The 8,961-nt window shown below is 36.2% G+C and overlaps 1 long non-coding RNA gene across 2 annotated transcripts; it reads right to left on the bottom strand.

Annotated features, from left to right (window-relative positions):
* Positions 1 to 1,195: 1,195 nt before the first annotated feature.
* On the bottom strand, positions 1,196 to 8,880 carry LOC113100939 (uncharacterized). 2 transcript variants are annotated; one of them, XR_003289850.1, is made up of 5 exons: positions 8,455 to 8,880; positions 4,363 to 5,441; positions 3,686 to 3,859; positions 2,340 to 2,518; positions 1,196 to 1,639 (listed from the first exon to the last, which is right to left on the bottom strand). It is a non-coding gene; the product is annotated as an uncharacterized LOC113100939 (long non-coding RNA). The 2 variants fall into 2 exon arrangements; XR_003289849.1 differs by lacking the exon at positions 8,455 to 8,880 and having other exon boundaries at positions 4,363 to 6,519.
* Between the last annotated feature and the right edge of the window lie 81 nt (positions 8,881 to 8,961).

The raw sequence follows: 8,961 nt of genomic DNA, 5'->3' as shown, positions 1-8,961 counted from the left end.
AACTCAGTGTATTAGACACTAGAGCTGGAAAACCTAATTCGAGTTTTGTTCTTAAATATAATACATTTTCTAATAATATTGGAATTTAAAAGACATAATTTCAGTTGGAGGGATGCTTTTGTCTTCTCTCCCGAGGACACAAGAGACACATCGAGTGAAATATTACTAATGCACATTTCTGCAAAGCAATAAAATAACACGACTATCTTTGAATAAAAGTGCATGTTTAAAATAATGTTTACTAACCATATATAATTAATTACGTTGCTTAAACAATTAGAAACAAATCCCCATAATCATTTCAAATTCATCAGCATTTTTGCATTAGAATAGATTTTTTTTACAGCCTTATTAGACATGTTTAAGAGGAAGATTTAAAGAAGCAAACACAGCAAATATATGCTGTAATCTGCTGCAGATGCTGATATTTACAGCGGCATACGAATGTTACAGAATCTGAGAAATAGTGAATCATTTTAACAAAATAAGAGATCATACAAAATGCATGGTATTTTTTTAGTACTGACCCGAGTAAGATATTTTATATAATAGATGATTACGTTTAAAAATCATAAAAATCCTCTAGCTCCTGCAGATTCTTCAGTTTTCCAGCATCTTTTGCATATCTGAACTCTTTCCAGCAGTGACTGTATGATTTTGAGATCCATCTTTTCACACTGAAGACAACCGAGGGACTCAAACACAACTATTACTGAAGATTCACACACTCACTGATGCTCCTGAAGGAAACACAATGCATTAAGAGCCGGGGCGTGAAAACTTTTTGGATGCAGCAGAAGATACTTGCATGTTTCCTGACACACAAAATAAAGTACAATTTACCTTGAATTTCAAATCAAAAAGTTTTCTCTGGCTCCAACCCTGATCAAACACAGCTGAACCAACAACATCCAGTTCCTACTATTGTCAGTAGCAATCATTTTGATCAAACAATTACATTTCTGTTCGCAGTTTTATTTATTTGGTGAATTTTAAGTCTATATTCTGTATTTCATTTCTAATTGATATTGTGCTTTGTTTCTCATTTTATTTGAATAGGTACTTTTACATTTACTATGTATTTATATGTTTTCATACCGTGCCAATGAAAAAAAAAAAAGTTTTGAATTGTATCTAAATCAAGATACAGCAGGACACACATTTCTCATGATGATATCAAGTGGAAGTCCCTCTTCTCGAAATGACACACATTTTAATAGAAATAAACACATATATACAAAGGTTACACACTCAAATGTTAGACTGGATTAAAATATAAGAAAATGTACAAGTGATAAGTTGTCTATTTCTGAATTTCAGGATACACAGTTATGATGATCTATATTAAATCTGGACAGCTCAGGATATAAGCCCATCACTGAAAATATCACATTGATTTTCTTGGTTTTCAGTGCTGTATAAACAGATCAACTATTTTCTTAATGTCCTTTGGATAAAAACGTCTTTTGCTGAATTAGTTTAGTTTCCTTGAAGCTTGTTTCTTCTGTTCATCAACACTGCTCCACACATTACACTTCCATGCATTCATTTAACTTCACATCACTGATTCCTGTAGCGGCTCTTATTCACCATCAGCTGATCCTGAGGAAACTGAACTGACGTCTAAATACTGAGAGTCCTACAATAAAACACACAGACAGTCAGATATGAGTATGAGACATTACTGCTGTCACATCACATCAGCAGATCCAGCTCAGAAACACACATTATATTCATATTACAGTCAGAGATATGAATCAGAGTATGTGAGCGGAGCGCGGAGTGGAGCGTGTGATTTTGACTGGAGCGAGGAGCAGATCTTTTAAAAGTCGGAGCGTCGTGGTTTTCACTCGCTCCAAGAGCGCTCCAGCACCGCTCCGTCACGAGAACAATTCATGCCAACAGCCCGTAATATAACTGGATATTTAGCAAGAAATCACATGTTAAACATATTTAGCTGAAATACTTTAGACGTGGAGTGAAGGTGGAGCGGTGTTTCTGATATCAGTGAGTGTGGAGTGGAGCGGAGCGGAGTGATAATTAAATGATCGGAGCGCGGAGGAGAAATTGTTGACGCTCCACTCCGCTCACATACTCTGATCTGATGAACAACTGATCATAGATTAATAACAGTGAATGATCAACAACTCTCTCTTTATCATTTACACACAGAGACACTGGAGGAGATGAACATATTCATATATTCATAGATCATCACAGAATTAAACAGTTTAAAGTACAGAAACTAAAGTGGAGCTAAATTATTATCTAATATTCTCCAAATATGTCTGTTACTAAACTTTGGCCATTTTAAAAGATTTAAATAATAATATACTCACAGTAGTCTAATCTCTCCAGTTTATAATGTGGATCATCTTTCAGATCAGAGAGTAACTTCACTTCTGATATTTGTAGATTATTCCAAGACAGACTCAGTTCTCTCAGGTGTGAGGGGTTTGATCTCAGAGCTGAAGTCAGAGCAGAACAACCTTCATCTGTGACGCCACAATCCCACAACCTGTAGAGAACAATGACACAGTGTTAATTGTAGCTGAAGTGTGTGTAGTTTGTTATTGACTCTGGTCTCAGAGCAGGAGAGGAGATATAATGACAAGCATTGCCACAAACTGCTGCTGATAGAATCAGATTTCTGCATGTTGATGCTCAATGCTGCTGTTTGAAACTGTCATGTGCTTCAGGACTGAACAGACACACAGAGCTGAATGTGAGATATTGTTTCATAGTGATATAAGCACAGATCTGTCTGGAGAAACACTCACTTGCTCCTCGAATTACGATTTACAGTTTACCTAAAAATGAAGATTAAAAATCATCAAAATCCCACAGACTTACATTGAGGAAATGTTCAGATGAGCCAAGACTATTCAAACTCCAACTGTCAAAATTCAAATGTAAACAAACTGAAGGTCTTTAGACTCCATTTAACTGCCATTCTATGTTCTATTTCTAGACCATTCAAACTCATTTAACCTTCCATTCTGTCTAATATTTCTAATCTATCAATCATCTATATGGGGCAGTCGTGGTCTAATGGTCAGAGAGTCTGACTTGTAACACAGACAGGGATGTACTGGTCATCAGGAGTAAAGTGATCAACAACACAAGTGTCTTGATCTACAGAAGCAACTGAGTCACACAGGTTTGGATCGACATGAGGGTGAGGAAATGATGACAGAATTTATTTATCAATAGATTTCCTGCATTCTAGCTCAAAATCAATGCTTTACTGTCAAGTGCGTTTCTATGTGACACAAATACATTATTAAGTTTGATGCATTTGTCATGAATTCAGTTATATCTATTATTCTTTACTCCAATTAAAGGCCCTGTCACCCAGTAAAACATTAATGGAGGAACTCGTGGGTCAGATGGACTGGATTTGTCCAGAGCTGAATTTTAACCCCAGTCCAGCCCTGAACACAGGTCACAGGTTTGAGTCTTATCCAATCAGAAGGAAGTATTACATTCACAAACAATACCTAATTTTGTTTAATTTTGTCTGACTTTCTGGCTGATTTGTTTTTCACTTCACAAATATTTTACAGTGTGTCATATAGTGAAAGTTTAATATCTATTATTATTTACTCCAATTAAAGGCCTTGACACAGAGTAAAACATTCATGGAGGAACTTGTGGGTCAGATGGACTGGATTTATAATCTTACCCCAGTTTCTCCAGTTTACAGTGAGGATCCTCCAGTACAGCACAGAGACGCTTCACTCCCAAATCTCTTATTTTATTCCCAGACAGATACAGTTCTCTCAGGTGTGAGGGGTTTGATCTCAGAGCTGAAGTCAGAGCAGAACAACCTTCATCTGTGACGTCACAATCCCACAACCTGTAGAGAACAATGACACAGTGTTAATTGTAGTTGAAGTGTGTGTAGTTTGTTATTGACTCTGGTCTCAGAGCAGGAGAGGAGATATAATGACAAGCATTGCCACAAACTGCTGCTGATAGAATGAGATTTCTGCATGTTGATGCTCAATGCTGCTGTTTGAAACTGTCATGTGCTTCAGGACTGAACAGACACACAGAGCTGAATGTGAGATATTGTTTCATAGTGATATAAGCACAGATAGTTTGTTTGGGTTACATAACCACCGCAATAAAGAATGAAGGCCAACCCAGTGTGAATTATACAAAAAGACAGAAGAGAAAAAAAGTACTAGATATACACAATATATACAATAAATATATGAGGGTATATATGTCCTTGGAAGTCCAATGGGGCTTCTCAGGTCGACATTAACACACTGACAAAATTATATTCAGAATTAAAAATGTTTTTATACCACTTTTTAATGTGTGATTGTGTAAAGGTGATCACCAGATACCAACCTTTCGTGAACTTGCTTACACTCGTTCTCATGTGTGTGTGTGTGTGTGTTCGGCTCGGACTCAATGGTGCAATATTATTTGGAGTCCGGGAGCAGGTTGAGAACAGCGCTGTCCTGTGACGAAGTCCTCAGTAAAATAATCCAATGGTGTCAGGTTATTTCCACGAGGAAGCAACTCAAAGTCACAGGTAAATACAGCAGGTAATAATGATCAGGCGATCGATCGCTAAATCCTAAAGTGAGCACATTGACGTCACAGGGATTTCCGTATCACGAGCGAACTCTCGCGAGAAGAAACAGAGTCCACAGTTCTCAACGGGGCAATACAAACACAGAAACGTTAACCCTTAAGGCGCCAGGGATTTTAGGAAAAATATTTTGTATTTTGGCATCAAGATTTCAAAAGCTTGTGACTTGAAAGGGCTTAAAGATGGAGATCTACTGTCAATTAGAAAAATGTTTGGCATGATCAAAAGTTTACTTCGGGTGTAAATATACTAATCTAATTTGCATATTATGACGTCACCATGGGCGGCTATCTCGAATTTCATAATATTCAGGAAATATTAGATTTTGAATTGATGTTTGAACATATTTACATGTTTTTGTGTGTGTATATGTCTTTTTTATCCTCATTCCAAATGATCAGAACAAAGGAAGCCAACAATAAAACAGGAGAAAGTACTAAATTATTACTATATCACTACACTATATAGTAGTAAAACACATGTGAACAGCAGCTTACTTTTTGATCAGTTCATCAGTAATATTCAGGAAATAATAGATATTGAATAGATGTTTGAACTTATTTGCAAGTTTTTTTTTTTTTGTATTTGATTGTTGTTGTTGTTGTTGTTTGTCTTTTTATTCTCATTCCAAATGATCAGGGGGAAAAACGAGAAAAGTAGTAGATTATTACTATATTACTGTGCCATAGTAAAATACATGAGCCTATTTTTTGATCAGTTGAGCATCTATCTGCCCAATCAGGCATCTATGTGACACAGTTGGTAGTTGTTGAGAGCATGGTTCCTCTCATTCATTGCATGACACAGCGCACCTTCTCCACACAGACTGCACCTGTACTATGGCGTGCATTTTGTGACACATCTAAGGCCTTAGCAGGAGAAGGAGAAGGAGCAGTCGACCCTTCCGTCGCCGTCAGTCCGTGTTCATTTTTGAATGGGATTGAATGGGAGGGCAGACGACAGACCCGCGGCGACGTCGCGGCGACGTCACTGTTGGAACCAATCATAGGCGGCGACGTGACGACGGCGTACGTAAGAAATTTAACAAAAATAGTACGTGTTCTCAGTACGTCTGAACCTAGCTACGTTGCCTTAGATGACGCCTGATATATACGCCGTCTCAATATACGCCGCCTCACAAGACGCCTGATATATACGCCGTCTCAATATACGCCGCCTCACAAGACGCCTGATATATACGCCGTCTCAATATACGCCGCCTCACAAGACGCCTGATATATACGCCGTCTCAATATACGCCGCCTCACAAGACGCCTGATATATACATCGTCTCAGTATACTTCGCTTTACACGAAATGTAAGGTTTGCATTACAGTAGATGCATTTGTAACAGGTTGTTTTTAAGATATTTCCCAAAACGTGGTAACAGTGCATAATAATAACTGCATAAAGTCTATTTTATGTTTGATAAATTATGTTTATCTGTTAAGTTGGTGTTGAAGTGAAGTACAAGCACATTAATGTTCAGTTTGCTTGGATGCTACAAACAGTAGGGAAAAACTGAGAGGAAATGCATGATTTCTGCTTGAATTACATTTCTTTCTTGTTTCCTTGTGATCTTGACATAGAAGAGTGTAATTTTAACAGAAATAAAGTTGTATTTATAATAGATATTCATTAGACATTCGATCTTTAACATTAAATGGCATCGAGAACAAAGTCGTTCTAAGCAAACATGCTTAATTTTATTAATTTATCATATTTGGGACAGTGTGAAGAGAGTTTTTCCAGAGGCAAATACGTGTGGACTAATTCTGAGGCTCCCAGTACACGCCACGTATGATAGCTTCAGCAGCCACATGATTTTGGGCATTGTACAGTCCCCACATTTTGGTCTAGCCTGAAGTTTTTTTTTATTTTGGTTGTTCATGTTGAAATATTAGGATGTTTTTGATGACAATGCCTTTTATATATATATATATATATATATATATATATATATATATATATATATATATATATATATATATAAAAGGCATTGTCATCAAAAGGCTTGTTCTGTTTTTTATACATATATATATATATATATATATATATATATATATATATATATATATATATACTTGTTCTTTTTTTTTTTTTGAATTCGAAATGTTTGACGTTGTCTTTTAAGTCTTCAAATTAAATGTTTGATACCAATCAAAATGTACTCTGAATTTTATTCACATTTTTAGATTAGTATTGTAATAACCCAAAACTTCAAATGCGTTTGTCATTAATGAATTTAAGACACAGAAAACTTCTCACAACATACAATAACACAGCAATGCTGATTTATCATTACTAATTGTACTTTTATTTCTGAAAATGAGCAAGCAGTACAAACAGTGGCTTGAAATAATGTCAATTGCAAAAAGACGGAAAAAAAATGTAACTGGAAAAGGGATGCCATAAAACTGAAAAATTAGTTGTATATTAAATGTTAAATTTTAGTGAAATCATTGTTTATCCTACAGGCCAAAAGTTACATATTTAAGGGACATGCTAAATATTTGCGTCTCCATACATTATTCTAAAAAAAAGTTTGATCAACATGAAGATCCCCATTCCTTTAAGACTTTGAGACTTTAGATTTTTAATTTTAAAAATCCTTTAAGATTTTTTTTTTATCCTCCAATGTGTGGATATTTCTTGTCGAAGTGAATTTCTCGCTATATCAGCATAGTTTGTGGCTAAACATTTTGTAAAGCCTGCATTTTTCTGAATTGTACCAATATGTTTCCAATAATATTCATTGTGTTTCACTGTTATGTGGAACACATCTCTTGCAGCTCAGTCAACAAACTCATCTGCAAAGTTCATCTGTTGACTTAAAATGTTGAAAACATTCATATATATGAAATATATATATATATATATATATATATATATATATATATATATATAAAACGCCAACACAAGATTACATCAATATAGATCTAAATATGCCAAACTTGCTCAATCACTTGGGCTGCTGGCGCCCTCTATAGGCATTTACATTACATATTGTACATACGTTTATTGTTTAGATGAACATTCCTTTATGTATTTTAACAGTGTTCAGTGAAACCATATGATTACTCGCTTTTAATGTTTTATTTAAACCAATTATTGCCTCATCGTTACAGATATTTTAAGTCTACTTTTAAAGATTTACAGTTTAAGCAAATATTTCAAGTCTTTTTCTGTATTACAAAAAAAAAAAAAAATCATCAGTAGATTGCTCATTTAACAAAATAATCGTTAGTGACAGCCCAATTTAAAGTGTTTCAAAATGCACCTGAATTTTTAATACACTTCTTTAACAATTTTTATTAAAATACCTTTTCATTACCTTCTATTGACCAAAATTATTTAGCTCAATGGTTGATATGCACATTTTATGGTCGACATGACTCTGAAAACAGGACAAAACTGAGAACCGTAACAGAGTGTTAAGTAAAAATTATTAACATAACCAATATATCAAAAGTAAAAACCTCAGAATGGCACAAATCAGAATAATGTTTAATAATTAATGTGTGTGAATTTATGTTGATGTTATTGTGAAAATACAACTAATTTTCAGCTCTGTTGATGGTGTATAATTTGTAGTAAAATAATGTAAAACCAAAAAATTATTTAATTTAACTCTATTTGAGGTATTTTGTGTTACAGTTCAGTTGAGGCGGTTTACTTATCACGCGTCTGTTGAGGTGACGTCAGTTGAGGCGGCGTACTGATCACGCGTCTGTTGAGGCGGCGTACTTGTCACGCGTCTGTTGAGGCGACGTACTCTTATGACACGCAAAAGTACACGACTGTCGACTTCGGCAGGTAATCCTGTCACATTCCACCCGCCATACCTGTACTGTCTGCTGGCTGAGTATTAGAGCGTGCACGATCAGCAACAGCTCTCCTATGGACACTATGACCACGTTCACCTCTGTCACCCGCTTCCCCGTTGAGCAAAGGCTCGAAACGATCGCTTGTTTGTGCTTCGTGAACACTCTCGCCTTGCACGGTTATGAGGTGTATCTTGTGCAAAATCTGCTACTCACTAAGCAAACTGAGAGGAGAACTAACGTGTATACGCTCGCCAGCCGTCTGGCCAAAATCCCATAGTATTCAGGCGTCAGACGTAAGATATGAGACGTCAGACGTCACGGTCACGTGTTGGAGCTGCGCTCAAACTGCGCGGCGGCGTGGCGGCGGCGTAGCAAAAAAATGATTTTTTTTTACTTTGCGTCTGGATAACGTACGTGTGGATAAGCGTCTGGATAACGTACGTGTGGATAAGCGTCTGGATAACGTACGCGTAGATAAGCGTCTGGATAAGCGTTGGACGTACGTGTGGATAAGCGTCTGGATAA

Source organism: Carassius auratus, unplaced genomic scaffold (genome assembly GCF_003368295.1).
Source record: "Carassius auratus strain Wakin unplaced genomic scaffold, ASM336829v1 scaf_tig00217421, whole genome shotgun sequence".
NCBI classification, from domain to species: Eukaryota; Metazoa; Chordata; class Actinopteri; order Cypriniformes; family Cyprinidae; genus Carassius; species Carassius auratus.
The sequence above is the reverse complement of the archived record's forward strand: the minus strand, read 5'-3'. Positions and strand labels throughout refer to the sequence as shown.